Source organism: Melitaea cinxia, chromosome 2, assembly GCF_905220565.1.
Source record: "Melitaea cinxia chromosome 2, ilMelCinx1.1, whole genome shotgun sequence".
In the NCBI taxonomy this organism is placed as follows: Eukaryota; Metazoa; Arthropoda; class Insecta; order Lepidoptera; family Nymphalidae; genus Melitaea; species Melitaea cinxia.
Genome location: NC_059395.1, coordinates 20,012,056 through 20,029,753, shown reverse-complemented (window position 1 = coordinate 20,029,753; position 17,698 = coordinate 20,012,056). Strand labels below are relative to the sequence as shown.

Here is a 17,698-nt window from a genome sequence, read left to right as displayed (position 1 = left end):
CTCATCATTTTCTACTAAAAATGACATTCCATATCTAATTTTAACAAAATAAAAAACATTTGTTATATTATACTATTGTAAATTGTCATCAAACATCTGTGTGACCTGCACGGATGCCGTTACACGGATCGTTGGACGTGAAGCGTAAACAAAAATTAATAGCTTGCTAGTATTATATTTACTAACTGTGCGCGCGACTTCGACCGCGTGTAATTAAAAAAATATTTTTTAGTTCGCAGTTACAAAATAAATCAATTTCTAAAATAAAAGTAAGTCTAGTCTAAGTTACTCCTTATTACATCAGCTATCTGCCAGTGAAAGTCCCGTCGAAATCGGTCCAGTCGTTTCAGAGATTAGCCGGAACAAACAGACAAACAGAACGACAAAAATTGTAAAAAATGTTATTTTGCTATATGTACCGTGTATACATCCATATGCATTTAGTAAAAACGGTTATTTTAATATTACAAACAGACACTCAAAATTTATTATTTGTCTAGATCTTTGCAAATTGATCTTGGAAACTGAAAAAAAACGAACATCACAAAATAATCTTTTTCCATTTAACCACTTATTACTTATGAAACAATAATATACCCGCCGTCTGTCGCTGAACCGATTTGTTCCGCCGAGCGTTAACAATTGCGATAATAATCTCAGATTTACGGACAATGGAAGTGCTACAGGTAATGCTGCTAACACTGAAACGTTATTGTACTCGTATTATACATCGAAACATTAAGATATATACTTTTCATGCAAAATTACAGCACGTGGGATTAGACGGGCGCAGTGCTAGAATATAACAATAGAATAGCGGTCGCTGCTTCGATCACAGCTCATGACGAATATTTGTCGTGATCTGGACGTATGTTTCCGAGTGTTTCCGATCTGGAATACTAGATGTCGTGCTACTGGGAACCGTTGTGTGAAAAAAAAAAACTATTATTCTTTAGACGAGCGCGTAATTTTTATTTTTAAACAAGTTTAATGACACTTCTGTAATGTTTCGCTCGACGAACGACTCTATAACCGATTAGTCAAACTCTATAAAATATAAAAATTTAATTTGAACATGTTTAATATAACATAATATTTTGTATATTTTTTTCTGGTTTGAAGTTATTTCCGACAGATTGCTAGTTTATAGAACATTGTCTGTTTTCAGTCTTTTTGCAGTTGGAATCAGTTTACTTTTTTAAATATATTTTTTCTGCGGATCTCTCAATTCCAACTCAATGATGATTGTAACTTGTTAGCGCAGCTGAAAATCTTTTTCTCTTGTTATAAATAACCTAAGCTGCCTATTTCACCTGCTTTGTAAATTCACATATTTGTTTTCATTAGTTGAAATGAATGTTACACAGCCAAAACTTTTTTTTAATTAATTAGACAACAATCTGTGGCTTTGCCCGCGTATATTACAAAATTTTGGCTGTTCCGTTCTCTTCCGCTAAAATATAGCCTATGTCATTCATTAGCAGTGATAACGTAAGCCTTTTCTATTATTTTTTTTTTAAATCGTTCCAAAAGTTTTTAGTTTGTCCATGACAAACGATCAAAAATCTCACCATGTTTGTTCGGGCTAATCTTCGAAATTACTGAACCGATTTTAATGAAATTTTGCACAGATATGTAACTTTGCCCAACTTAAAATATAGGATATATTTTATTTCGATTAACCACTGCGATTGAAGTCGTGGGACACGGCTTGTATTAATATAAACTGTTTCGTCAGTTGGGAGGCGTGTAGTGTATAGCCTGTGGAGATGCGATTGCATTATGTGTTATCAATTTGCACGGTCGGGATGCTCACACTTTCTCGTCTTGCGTAACGCGATCATCTGATATCTATTTTATGTGCAGATTAATTGAGATACGGTACCCATATAAATGGTGAATGTAAATTAAATGTTTTAAACGGTTATTTCTGGAAGTGGACTACGTATTATTTGTTATAGGTTGATTATAATAAATAAGCGTAATGAACGTAGTAAACAATAATAAAACTTTATAGAATATACAATACAAGGTTTTTACAATATTTAGAGACTTTTAATAAAATGTTTTAAGATTAAAAGCTTACCTACTCGTATTTTGTGTTATTTTAATACATCATCATCATCATCATTTCAGCCTATCACAGTCCACTGCTGGACATAGGCCTCCAAAAGTTCACGCCAAAAATAGCGTGAACTCATGTGTTTTGCCCATAGTCGACACGCTGGGCAGGCGGGTTGGTGACCGATTTAATACGATTTAACCGACCGAAACAACGGCCGGGTTAATACGATTAATATTAAACCTCGAGGTAGGAACGAGAAAGAGACCAAAACGGCATACACTATTCAGACTCTATTCGTCACAGGATACACTACTTAATAATAATAATAATAATAAATTTATTTGTGAAAAACACACTGCATCAGGTTAAAATGATATAAAAAGAAAAACACATTGCACATAATTTACAACAAGGACAAGGAAATACAAAGAGGATGCAAACGTACAACAAAACAAAAAAAGAGATACAATATAAACTTATCGATTAAAAGTATTTAACTAAGACATTTTTTATATAAGTTCGCAGCATGTCTCACAAAAAGGTGTGACCTCAGTTTAAGTTAGGACTGTTAGTCCTAACACTGGTTTTCAGGACCACCCTAAGTTTTGTAATTAATTTTCATTTTGGCGGCATTCTGATAGATATATACATACACATGGATACATACATAGAAATCTATGGATTATATAAAATATTGCAAAACAATACATACTAATAAAGGAAAAGACTGCGATATGGACAACACAAAAAAGTACATTAAATAAATTGAAAAGTATAATAAATAAATTGAAATAATAATAACATGATAAATATATACACATAAACCTACTTGCTTATTATATAAACACATAATTATAAATGGATATATATGGGATTTATTAGGTTATATAGAAATACTGGCACCACAAGGAAAACACCTCCAGAATAAAATACTTATTATAGAAATGAGATAGATAGTTAACTAAACAGTATACTCGCATAAACATTAAAAAAAAAAGAGAGAGAAAAAAAAATAATTAAAAATTCACAGCTACAAAGAAAAAAAAAAAAAAACTAATTTTTCTTTTGTAATTCTAATAAATACTTTTTATATTGACGCTTGAAGCTGGCTTTAGTACGAAGGTCACGCAGAGGAGGAGGAAGGTTGTTCCAGCATACTTTGTTGAGATCTTAATGTAAAATGTAACAGACAATAGATGAACAGATCAGTGCTTATGCATATCGGCTCCTGGGGTCGGCTGCACCAGCAGGCCTAGCATGCGTACAACGAGATATCTCTTGACGAGAGAGAGAGATAATGTCTACATCGAGTATTTTCTCGATTACCCTAACATGCGCACTACGAGAGACAAAATTCTCTTCCGAAGACTTCGCCTTGTCGAGTAGAGAAAATTGTGCTGCCCTTACAAAAAAATATACCATTTTTTTATAATGAAAAATATAAACACTAACTAAATATTACTAACTAACAACACTGACTAACTATTAAACTAATTTAAAAAAACAAGAAATACAAGAATCTTAAAATTTCGCCTATCACTTCCAAAATTCAAAACACTTTGTTATTCGTTCGATTATGAAATTTTAATAAAGAAGGAATTTCAAAAATTAAACATTATCAACCATAATCACAACTGAATATCATTCTTATTTCTTTTGTCGTAAAGTTGAATTTACAAGGTTATTGACCAATCGTGCCAAACCGGGATGAACCAACGTTTGGATTCACAGTATAATTTCAAACGAGTGACACATGTTTTATTTAACAATGTTCTCGGCCTTTTGGCTAAGATAAAAAGTGTATATCAAATTTAAAAAATCTAATATGGAAAATAAAACGGCGTAAGTAAATGAATTTAATTATATATGTAAAACAATATGTTCATGTTGTGCTTTATATCTTGTCGCACATTAGATAATTGTAATTCTATCACGCATTGTTTTAGAATAAGAAGCAACAGGGCGCAAATACGTTTTTTGTGCCATTATATGGCACACTTCACTCGACTTTTCGCGCTTCCCGCTCTTCGTATACCGAAATTATATAATTATAATAGGGAAACGCCATGGTATACAAAAAATAGGCACCCGGTTTTATTTATTTTTTATTTATCGTCTTTCTCGTCGATAATATTGAAGACGAGAAGTTTCTCTTCCTAAAACGACAAAATTCGACAAAATTACGATGTCATGTTAGCTTCCGTAGAGATAAATATCACAGATCACTAAAATTTAATGATTATCTCTTCTTGACGTAACGAGAAGAGTATCGCGTGCATGCATGTTAGCTACTGTAGACATAGAGAGATAATACGAGAAAAGGGGTAGACAAAATTTTGTCGTGGCGCGCATACTAGGCCTGCTGGTGTTGTAGGTATCTACATATATCGTGAGCTTGTTTGCCAGTCTAGTTGTAAAAAAATGGACTCAAATCATATATTCCCTTAATATATAGCTACTTTACAACAATTAAAAACTTTAATTATTTTATAAGTACTAGTAAAAAATCAATCAAGTTGTATGTACCTACCTCATTATTACTTTTTTTGAATATGAAACGTGAAACTAATCGAAGAAATATCATGTTTAAAATCCAAGATTCAGTTACAAAAGTGGCGAAGCTTACAGTACCAATTGAAACCTTACAACCGCCTCATTTAGTCAATGATTAGCTTAATTCAAGGTCGCGTCACTTTTCGTACTCGTCAGTCGTCACTTAATGAAATTTGTCAGAAGAAAAAGAAAAAAAAAATACCTTTCAAAGCGAAGATAACGCAGTTAATATTATAATATAACCTATTGTATGTTTTTTTTAAAAGTAAGCTTCAGTAATCCTACGTTTTACTAGTATTAAATTATGTTTCCGGTTTTGGGTAGAGCATATACGAGTATGTGTACTTACTACTAAATTAAGTTTGGTGGTTAATGGTTTTTAATTATAATTATATTAAGAGGCCTCAAAAATATCCTGCTTTATTGACTTACGTACAGCACAAATACATAAACGTAATTCCTCAAATATACCTTTATTTCTGCCACACTTAAAAGTTATAAGGTTGGAGAACGACACATTATGTATAGTATATCTTATTTTAAATAAATGTTATCGTTACTTTCGAAAGGTTTGGCTGTAACCCTACATAGCCGCAAGTGGCGGGTGGTCGGCGATTGATACGTCGCTGAATTTCTATCCGCTAGCACGCATCGACCGCAAGACACGGTAACGAAATGGGACGCGGGTTGTGTGTGAAGCATTCTTATTTCATACATATCTACTACATATTAGTCGTGCGATACGAAGGATATTGAAATTTTCAATACCACACAATTTTTAACACAATCGTTACTGTATGTGGTTAGAGTGTTTTGTTTGTTTAAAGAACTACCGATTTTATTATCATTATTTTTCCGGTATTTCAGCGCTGTTATTAGTGATACGCTCATCGACTACACGATACCTAATAATTTGTTTCGGCAATTAATCGACAAAAAGCACAAAATAGCATATTTTTGCACGATTTAGCTTCACTTGCGCAGAAATAATAAAAATGTAATAAAATCAACCCGACCTTAAAGCTTGTCGGCTTTTATTATAGCGACTAGTAGGCTAATCAGCTTATCCCACGGATGAAACCGCGAGGCAATGCATAGCAAATCTCTCAACTGTTTGTTATTCCTTTCGTGTCTCGGCCGACCTTGGCTGGAGCGATGGTCTGGCCCGCGGGGGCGCGAGCATCGAGTGACTCAGTGTCTTCACGACCTACACGTACATACTGAGGTTATTGCTATGACATAATTTACTACACCTAAAACTAGGTAATCTTTGTGATCTGACCCGAAGTTTTGGTATATATCTTTCGCTAATCAAATTTGTTGTAATTTTAGCTATTAATAAATTAGTTAAATGAAAATAATGGTTTTATTGAATAAATAGTAATTTATAGGTGTAAAATTGAAAAATATTTAACGTCACAGTTGGTAGGGGGGAGTCTCATAAATGTGACCATCTGTGACATAACTTATGGATGGCTCCTAGTAAAATAATCCATCTCCGTTGACGCGATAAAACAACATTTTCAGACTAAACATTTTTGAATATCATATCAAAAACTGAGCGCTCCAGCGGGGTTCGAACCTGGTCAAGTCAGGTCAGCGGTCAATTTTTGATATGATATTCAAAAATATTTAGAATTCCTAATGTGTGGGTAACACAAAAATAAAATCGTAGGTATTTTCAGACTAATAACAATTTTAACTTTATTTGCAATTTACCTATAACTATAAATATTGTTTAACGCGAATTTCCCGTTCGTACTTAACCATTGCGAAATATTGTGTTTTTCTTTTACATACGAAATGTTTCGACCATTAATATTTGCTTATCTACCACGAGTGATGTCATTCATGCTGGCATGTCGCGATGTCATGAGATGACATTAAATTTCAGGCAATGTTGTCATCATTACATTGAAATCATTATTTTTTTTTAGTTCCGTGAGATCGTTACGTGCGAAAGAATCGTGATTTGTATGAACCGACTAAATCTATAGCTACTGTGTTTTTTACGTCATACAATGAATCAAAATAATCTTTTCTGAAGACTTTTGCTACTAAACATGACTCTAAACTATCGCATGGTGATACTTTAGGCTGTTAATTTTGGTCTCCCATACAATATCTTAAAGCCTTGTTTAAACATCGGTGGTGTGCGGATTCGATTCCCGCTCGGGAAAAATATTTCTTTTAAGTTTTGGATCTCTGTCCTTGTAGGTCTCCCCACCGTGCCTCGAATAATCTCGGTTGTTATTATAAATTACCCGATAGCGATCTCTATTCATAGTAGGGAACATATCCGCTATGAAACTGCGTGGTGGATTAAGCTCCAATCCTTCTCCTACATGGAAAAAGAGGCCTATGCCCAGCAGTGCGATATTACAGACGGAACCGTAAATCGTGTTACAATATCTATTAAAATACAGAATCTACGTCACTACCAGAAGAACATGTCCGGAGATCCGGAAGTACACTTTAGCTGAGGCAACAAATGTAATAATTATGCTAATTACTTATCATTTAACAAGACGTGATTACGTCGAAGAGTAAAAGTATACACTAAGTCTATCGTAGAAAAGTCAAGTTATTGCAAATTAGATATAGACAGGTTACACTTTTTAACCGCCTTCAATAAAGGAGGAGGTTACTCAATTCGACTGTATATATATATATGAGTATATATATTATGTATGTTCGGGGATAACTCCGTCGCTTATGAACCGATTTTGATAATTCTTTTTTTGTTGGAAAGGAGATATCCCAAGTGTGGTACGATGATAAGGAAACCCGGATTTGATGATGGAATCCCAGAGAAATCGAGGGAAGCCCTCGAAAATCGTAGTCACGACTAGTGCGTTAGTTAATTTTTTCTCTTCTACATTTTGTTCTACCTACATGGCTTCCGATCCAAATTTTTATTTAGAGATTAAATGTAACCAAACCTTCGCGTTTCTATATCTATATATTAATATATTATTATATTATATTATCTATATATTAATATATTATATATCTATATATTAATATTATAAATAAATAAATTAAAGAAAGAAAAAATATAAAGATAAACTGAAAAGATTTTGTAACGCAATTCAAAAACTACTGCACCGATTTTAAAAATTCTTTCACCAGTAGAATGTTGTTACGTTACCGCTGACAGTGGAGGTTGCATTTTAAAACAACTGCACAAAGGTTCACAAGGGTAAACACTCAATTCGAAAACATGTTTACAAATATATGCTCGAAACGGTAACCGACAGTACGTAGTCTGCGACAGTCGGCTCCAATGGAGCATCTAACAAGACTACGTCAGAAACAGAAATATTGTTTCAGATAGCTTTATAAATGACAAGGAAATTAAACTGTTAAATAAAGAATCAATATTCAACATACAGTGTGCTGTGTGGCTACGGCACTAAAGAATTTAGCCACCCCCTCTCTTCCCGTGGGTGTCGTAAGAGGCGACTAAGGGATAACAAGGTTCCACAACCACCTTGGAACTTAAGAAGCCGACCGATGGCGGGATAACCATCCAACTGCTGACTTTGAAATATACAGGCCGAAGACGGGCAGCAGCGTCTTCGGTGCGACAAAGCCAGTACTGCGGTCACCAACCCGCCTGCCCAGCGTGGTGACTATGGGCAAAACACATGAGTTCACGTTATTTTTGGCGGAAACTTGTGGAGGCCTATGTCCAGCAGTGGACTGTATAGGCTGTAATGATGATGATTCAACATACAGAGACAACAATCAACAAATTAAACTGTTAAATAAGGAGACAATAGTCAACACACAGAGACGTGGATATTCCAGTTTTTTCGACCGAACTATTTCACTGTTGTTGCATCGTTGGATATTCGCGAATATTTACAAATGTTGATACATACACATTAGTCACAGATCCCCGTGTCGATAGATGGAGAATAGACTCAATGTACACACACGAATTCAACGAAACGTTTGCTTCTGTATTAGCGTTACATTGTGAGACGAGTTTAGCATGTTTGGAATTGTACCTATATTCATTTACATCAACAAGTTTATATTAATAAAAAAAACCGCTTGCATCTAAAACGAAGTGAATAAATTGTTTTTATTATGTACGGTTAAACAATAAAATTGTATGTACCTTTAGTAGTTTTTAATACATTGGTTTAAGTTTTTTTTTATATATATATAAACTAGCGCTTGTCTGCTATTTCACCTAACGGTAAATAAAGATGCAACCTAGATGGATGAGAAAAGATGCCTATTCATTCTTGATTTTAAGAAACCCAAGATATAGTTAGTTGGAAAAATGGAAGCCGGAAGGGCATTCCAAATTTTGCGGTGCGTATTAGGAACGACGAAGCAAAGCGCTTAGTGCGAGATCGTGGGATTTCAGCCACGTAGCGATGCAGATTCATGCGATGCCTTGCGGTTCGGTAGTAAAAAGGTGAGTGGTGAATAACTACCCACATTCGATGAATGACAAAAAAAAAAAATAGTAGACCATATGGTGTCTAAGTTCTGCGATTCCGTTTTAATAGTTTTTATTATTTAGTGCTCGCGAAAAAAAATCAACACAACAAGCGATATATTCAATCGCACATACAGGATAGATCTTTTAGCCAAAAATCACTTTCAGCCATCGAAATATATCACTTGTATGTATTCTAAGACAAAACCATCGTCGATTCTTTAAAAGCTGATGCTGTGTTTTTAAATAAAATTGTTATTTCATCATCTAAGAAACGGCACGAATTTCAAGTTATATTGACATTAATTTTCATTAAGCCAGTTTCATGTGTCTTTTGAAGTTATTCCTTAGTAAAACAAAGTAAGTTTTTCGTAATTATTTCTATTAAAAAAAAAAACGAGTCTGGCTGACGCAAGGGAGACGCGTCTTGATGAGTTCATGAGAATTTTACATTAAACACATGTATTGATTTGTTTGCGCAACGACAGAGCGCGACGGTTCAGGGTTATCACTTACTGTTCTTTCTGAACTTATTGTTCTTTTTTTTTTGAAAACGTCAGATAACGGTTATTTCGTCAGATCGAAGGATATTGTGCGTTTATATTTATCATAAATATGAGTTTCTTTTTGTGTAATGTATCTTCGTGGCTTACGATCACGTTTCTAACAACTAAATGATACTCACGACATTGTCTTTGTTGCTAGAAAAACAAATATCAAAAATACGGCAAGGAATCATACATAACTGAATACGCCATGTTTTGAAAATACTGCAATATTTCTTGGCTAACTCGAAGTAGTACTAAAATTATAAAATCAAAATATATCCACAAGCAGACATAACGGCTGATCATTCATATTTTTAACACGGATTGAGAAGCACCTACATACAAAAATTACTATTACGGCATACTATTTAATTTCTCCTGTATATTTGCTTATATATAAACAAGCTTTTTTACTTTTACGTCATAGAACAAAATATATATTTTTTTTACATATATTTATGTTTTTGTGGCATCCCTAATTGACGTGGTTAGACCGGTGCAACTTCCGTTCATCTGTGACGCTGCCGCCGTGCAGGACCGGTCCGGCCGGTTAGGCAGCCGTCCTTGCCTGCGAGGCGCGAGCCCTCAGGCCGTCCGTATTCTATATACATACGTGTAGAATTTATTTTAATAAAAGGTGATCTTATGAGCAGACGAGCTCTTTTCCTCGGTATTTTACATGGCCAATAATATTGTAAGGTTGTTTCCCATTGTGTTCTTGCGTTTCAGCGTACGATCAATACGCCTTGAATCCATATCAAATTGTACTAGTGTTTCTGAATGTAATGCAACATGTTTATTAAAAAATTTAAAGTTCTCCCCGTAATAGCCTATTTCTAATGTACTAATGGATGCAGAAATTACTGCCTTGTCCGTCAAACTGCAGAGCATTTCCTTCATCATGACTACGCCAGTGACGGTGTTGTCAACTAACATATGACGCTCCTAGCTATTATCTAGAATGTACAATTATTCTCTAAACCTAAAACTGACAACGTTTAAGTTTGAAAGTCCGTTAATTGAGAAATACACTGTAAAAATATCTTGAAGAAAGTAAATTAGGTACCTAATGATAAGTATAACCGCCTGTAAAACAGCGTTATCAACTAGAATTAAAGAAAACCAATTACATTCAAATGTAATTCTCAACCGATAAAATTAACAACTATAACAAAACACATAAACATGATATGAACGCTATACAATACATACAATACGTAAGCGCGAAATTCCTTACAGACTCTGATGCATAATTGCTATTAGATTCGAAGTATCGAGAAATGACGTCGTCTTGCGCCTGTGCTGTTCGTGACATCAGCAGCGAGATGAGCTCACTATGACCGAAGCCAATGCCAATTTTTCACGGCTTTTCTAAAGCCGTGCATTGGAAAAATTTTATGAACGTCGGTTGACTTTATACGCTATGGAAATAGAACGTGACGCTTGCTGAAGATCCTTGAAAATCTTCATGAAAAATATCCGAGCGCATAAAGAGAGCTTAAGGACGGTTAGTGTTGACTGAGAAAATAATTTTTCAATTACAACAAAAGTTGAGTAATGGCTGTGTAATAATAAATACTGTTTGATAAATTTTACTTAAGGTTTCCCTTTGTTCCGTTCAATTAGCCACGGCATGCATTTATTCTGGTTACGTAACATTTAATATGTTTATATGTTAAGTGACCTATTTATAGAGACAGGTTACATACAAAATGTCACGCTACGTGTCATAGAAACGGAAACAACATATAATGTCAACCGTCAAGGATTAACCAGTGGTCTAAACTTATTAATTGACAATTAACAAAACATCCATGTAAGCAACTTAATGCTTCTTAGATGTAACAGCTAACTGCTAAAGCAATTATTGTTTTTGATAAGTATACATGTATAAATACAAATAGTGTAATATTTGAGACCAGTCTCAGGAGGGAATCGAGCCCACAACCCGTAGAGCAGAAAGCAGGGCCACCACAAACTGTTTGTTTGTTTTTTTTTATATAGCTGAGTTATACTGACGTCTATAAAATCGTATTTCTTTTTATCTAATTGAACCTCGCCACGCTTTAAACAAATTTGCGGACCGTCAAGGGCCCAATGCGAACAAATAGCTATCGAATCAGTACAACATCGCGGTATATGCAGTAAGGTTTCTTCGACTTCCTTCCTTGTAAACCCTATAGGGAAATCTTTACATGTTTCTACAACAGCAGCAGTGAGGATGGATCGACAGATATTTGTCACACTTTCAAGCAAAAACTATTTAAATATAAATGCATTACTATTTCAAATTCGGAAAACGAACAAAAACGTTATGGTAGATTATTATTTAAAAACTAGTTGACATTAAAAACAACTAAAAAAATACATAATAATATTATGTATTTTTTTAAAAATGTACATATTATGTACATTTTATTTGCGGAAAATTAGTTTTCATTTAAGATATTAAGTACTGTTATAGTTACCAAATTTACCTTTAACCGCTGGATAATATTCGTTTAAATAATCATTCCCGTGTTTCGATGTACATACCTGAAACAAAAATGAGAATAATATTAGTTTATGCGTTTAATTAAAAGATCACCATCCTTTAGCAGTCTCAAAAGCCTTAGATCAAAAGGTTATTCGATTACGATTTACGATTTTCTATTAGCTAAGAATATCGGTCGCACGCGATCGCTAATCGCAAATATGATTACGAGCAATGAGAATATGATTGTTTTAATCGTACGGATACAGAAAGGCTGGCTGCAAGGTCGCCGCGCTGTTTCCGAGTATCGCGTTCGAGGTAAGTACCTACGTAGGTATAGTTTCCACTACCGAGAACCGGCGAGGAATCGTTTAGAGTTTACTGGAGATAGACCCGTTGAACCCTGTTTAGATTTTGTACTTGTTGACTATTCGATTTTGTTTTCGTTTTCATTTCAATATTCATTTATGAAGCAAGGATTTACTGGACGTGCTTACTCAGTAATTATAATATATAATAATTGTTTAGCAAACGAAAAAAAAAACCGACTTCAATTACATCGACAAGTAATACAACGTAGGTAGACGAAAAAATAAATAAATAACAAAAGCACTAGCCGCCACTACGATTTTCAAAGGTTTCCTTCGATTTTTCTGCGATGCCATCATCAGATCCTGGTTTCCTTATACCATCCCTGAAATATCTTCTTTCCAACGAAAAAAAAAAAATCATCAAAATCGGTTCATAAACGAGTTTAAAACGAAGTTATCCACGAACACACATAAAAAATATAAGTATATAAATAAATAGGGTCGAATTGAGAAACCTCCTTTTTTGAACTCGGTTAAAAACTGTTAAGTTAACAAAAATCCTTACGATTTTAACATGGTTTATAAATCAAACGTATGTTAACATAAGTAATAATAATGAATTATTATATCATATCCTATGAACGCCATGACAATAAAAACAAAGTACCTAGGTATATTATGTTAGCACCAAAAATACCTACGATTATACCTTTTAAAATAATATTCATTTACCCGTTTATTCTTTACATTTCATATCTACAGAAAAATCTCATAGATGGCGCTGCTTTAAAATTGTCTTGTCTACTTATATTAATTTAATTATGTTTATCGGCTTAGTTACTTATATTGCGTGATTTTTATAGTGTGAAGCTAGCTTATATAGCATGGTTATTAACATAATAACAACAACATTCAAATATGCGTCGTTAGATTACACGTTGTTACAGAATGCGTTGAGGAAATAAAAGTTCGCTGCTCATTCCCGGTAGGTGATAGCATGATAATATGTAGCCTATATGTTGACCCGACTTCTTAATAATATTCGTGCCAAATTTAAAGTAAATCCATGCGGTACTTTTTGAGTTTATCCCGGACATACATACAAACAAACAGACAAAAATTCTAAAAACTATATTTTTGGCTTCGGTATCGATTGTAGATCACAACCCAAGTATTCTTTTAAAAAAATATTCAATGTACAGTTTTGACTTTCCTACCATTTTATTATATGTATAGATTTATTTAGGAGCTTTTAAAGATTAACGTTTTAACTCTTCGCAATACTTCTAATTAAAATCTTATAAATCGTCTCAGCCGTCTTAGACACCGAGTCAATTACTTTTGAAATATTTCTACGCAAATTAAATTTACGTTTAGTATTATGGAAAATAATAAAGAGATTACGAAGGGATTATTCAGGCCTGTTGTTTGTTGATAACTAATATTTTGGCTGTAATACAGTAATTAAAATTCTGATAAACTGAGTGTATAAATTTAATTGTGTTTAATGTATTCGTATTATATACTATACTAGCTGACCCCGCAAACGTTGTTTTGCTATATATTTTATTAACCCGCTTAACCCCCCTTATAACTTAGGGGTATGAAAAATAGATGTTGGCCGATTCTCAGACCTACCCGATATGCCCACAAAATTTTATTAAAATCGGTCGAGCCGTTTCGGAGGAGTTCAATGTTTAACACCATGACACGAGAATTTTATACATTAGAGATATTTTTGCTGAATAAAAACATCCGCTCCCGTGTAATAGTGCGTGTAGTCGCATAAAAAAACACCGACAGCGGGTTCGATACCCGCTCGGGTCAGATTCGGGATATTTTTATTTCTACAAATATTTCTTTCCGGTTTGGACGTTTCCTTGGGAGTCTCCCCACCGTGCCTCTGAAAGTATATTGAGCCGTCGGTCCCGGTTGTTATAATAAATACCTGATAGCGATCATTACTCGTAGTAGGGAACTCATAGTGGACTAAGCTCCAATCCTTCTTCTACATGAAGAAAGAGGATTATACCGAGCAGAGGGATGATACAGGCTGAATCGTTCATTACAAATTAGTGATTTTTAATAATAATAATAATATTAGAATAATTGTTCGATTATTGTTATAAGTTTCAAAAGTTCACATAGACATTGGTTTACATCGCTCCTATATATAGACGCAGTAGATTACGATATTGAATTCTGCGACCGTTTTCCTTAAAATCTCGTCAATTAGCAGGGGTCAGGCGAATTGACACCGGCGAGCGAATTCGTGCGCCCACGCGGCCGACACTGGAAGTGATACGTCCTTGGTCCGGTGTACTCTGCTACCCGGATTTATAAATAGCGTAGCGATTCGTTAATGAAGGATTTTTAAATTTATTTTTGCCTTTTGATATTAATCATTTTAAAAATTTTATACTAGAGTTCGGTAAAAGCATTAATTAAGATCGACTGGGCAGTACGAAATGTGTATTATTATTATGCATATATGGTTATAGAAACTTTATTCTCATAAAGAATTACAACAAATTCGATTACATGAGAAATTCAAGTATATAAACAATTTGTAATTTATAACATATCAATTCAAAAATATTTAATTCGTTATTGCTTTTTGAAAAACAATATTTAAAGTACACGCATATGAACTTTATCCTTCTCCTACTCGGAGAAAGAGACATTTGCCCAGCAGTGGGATATTACTGGCTGAATACGCATGCGTATATCAAATTATCAATTTTATTGTCCAGTCGGATCTATCGTAATATTAATGTGTAACGCATAGAAATAATGACAATATTTTATGTAAACTTATATTGAACGAGATATAAGCTATTTACGTGTATAAAATTCAAACGAATCGTATTACGTTGCAGTACCTATTGAGGCGTAACGGAGCGTGGCGCGGAAGACGGAAGAGCGACATTGGTAACGCGACGAGTGACACCGTACTGTAAAACTGATAGCCGATGATAACTTATCTTGTAATTATCAAATCAATATCGAATCTATTCTAGAAACGTACAGCGTACTTTACTCGAGGGCACTCGTACTTATCTGAGCACTACATGTCATTTTACTTTTATCTGGTCATCCGATGCACTGTTTACACAAAGGCGAACTAAGTACACAAGTACGTCATATATATAAATAGGTCATGTTCATTATCTGCCAAATATACTATACAGGTTGTAAGCAGTATTGTGTGATGACTGAATTACAGTAAAGATGCATTACGCTGACAGCGGTGGTTAAGAATCCTTACCATACGGTTCTTTATCAACCTGGTAACTTCAATACATCTTTATATCTTCCTTTAGAGATATTTGACGGAAACGCGATAGTGATAATATAGAGATAAGACCATTAAGAGATAAACAATGAAATATATTTTAAAATTATTTTATACACATAACAATGGTAGGTATAGCAGTGGTAGAACATTGTTGTTATGTTCAGTTTCCTCGATGAGAACATTCAATTAAGTTCATTAATACTTGTAAGTCTCAGACCGCGAAGGACGAATCTCGAATACGCTATAATACAGCTATAAATAGTCAGTGAGTAACAACAACGAGAATTCACTTAATGTGGGATTGTTGATTTTATAATTATATTCATTATTTCAGCCGATCACAGTCCACTGCTGGACACAGGCCTCCATAAGTTCCCGCCAGAATTGGCGTGAACTCGTGTGTTTTGCCCATAGTCACCACGCTGGGCAGGCGGGTTGGTGACCGCAGCTGGCTGGCTTTGTCGCACCGAATACTAATTATATTATGAAAGAATAATTTGTATCGACATTATTCTTTCCTCGAACGCGGACTTTCGATAACGTTTGCAATTCACCTATTATTATCAAATTGATAATGATTAAAGATGCCAGTGGTGCAGCAGCTTAAGCAGGAGATTGAGCTCCAATCCTTCGTGGATAAAGAAGCCTACACCCTACGATGTTACAGGCTGAATCATAAAGATGCTATATATGTTAGACCAGTCACACTAATTAAAGCCTCAAAGGATTAAATATATTTTAACTCAAACCAACAACTTTACTGCGCAGGAAAAGCCTTTAAAAACAACTGCTTAGTTTAAAAAAAAAGGATATTTCAATTACGCCACTTGACTCCTAAAATATGACTTTTGTTTTAAACACAAGCAGTTAAATTTAATTCAACTCGCGTAATACGATTTGTCCTATCGACCTTCCAAGTCAATCCTACAGTTCAAAAGAATATTAAATCAGAAACGTAACCAATCTGAAAGTTAAAAAACTATCGGCATGAAATCACTTATCGCACAGAGTATGCAATTGTCGCACATGAACTAAACTATTGTTGTCAAACTCACATTGGCTATGATTTACGACGCGGCGCTCGTAAACCCGGAGCGATTAAACCCCGACAGCCGTCGCTGTCACGATCGGTTCAAATACATCACAACAGTTAATGTTTAGCTAGATTTCGAAATAGCTAGAAATGTAGAGTACCTTAACACATACAAACTCATTGTATATACACACGGTACACGATGACGTAAGCATTTCGACGATAAAATAAAATACAGATAAAAATTTAATCGTCTACAAGTGGCCAGCCCATTTGCAATAAATAATCTCGTTATCTGCGAGTGCTCCTCCAACGAACAGACTGACGTGCGTTCGTTTTTTTTTAGATAAACGCTGCTAATGCTATACGAAATAATTTATAGAGGCACATAGCTTGTAAATATTATGTAACAAATGGTTATTAAAAAAAGGAGATACGGTTTTTTAGATAATTAAATAAAATATTAATGATTTTTAATTTAATTTGTAGTGTCTCTACGTATGTTATGCCGGCTAGTTGATTTAAAACAATGATAAATGAAGAGTCAAATGCAATCACGGGTATAATCTACGTAATCTACCTCAAACAAAACCGCATGACTGACCACTAACACAGTAATCGTTATATGAGTTCATTTGTTAAAATAGTGCTTCATGACGCATCCTGAGACCTAGACCTCATCACGATATCGTTTCACCTCGTGCGAACCAAATCTGATAATTTGTTTATTCATTTCTTCGAACGTCGATTACCTTGGTCAGTACATCACAGAAATCTTTGCAAACTTATTTCTAGTCTTCGCGTCTCAAAACTAGTGATGATATCATTTAAAACTATACAATGCAGTAGATTATATTACCATAGTTAATTACCTAATTGAAAGTCGAAAACCGACAGTCGCTTACCGCTGTCTGTATAAGCTTAGATATTAAAAATTACGCAACTGATTTTGATGCGG

General features: G+C 34.3%; 1 protein-coding gene across 1 annotated transcript in view; it reads right to left on the bottom strand.

Moving 5' to 3' along the window:
• LOC123662599 overlaps positions 1-17,698 on the bottom strand; it is a 59,951-nt gene that overhangs the window by 16,168 nt on the left and 26,085 nt on the right. The gene's annotated exons all lie outside the window — the stretch shown is intronic.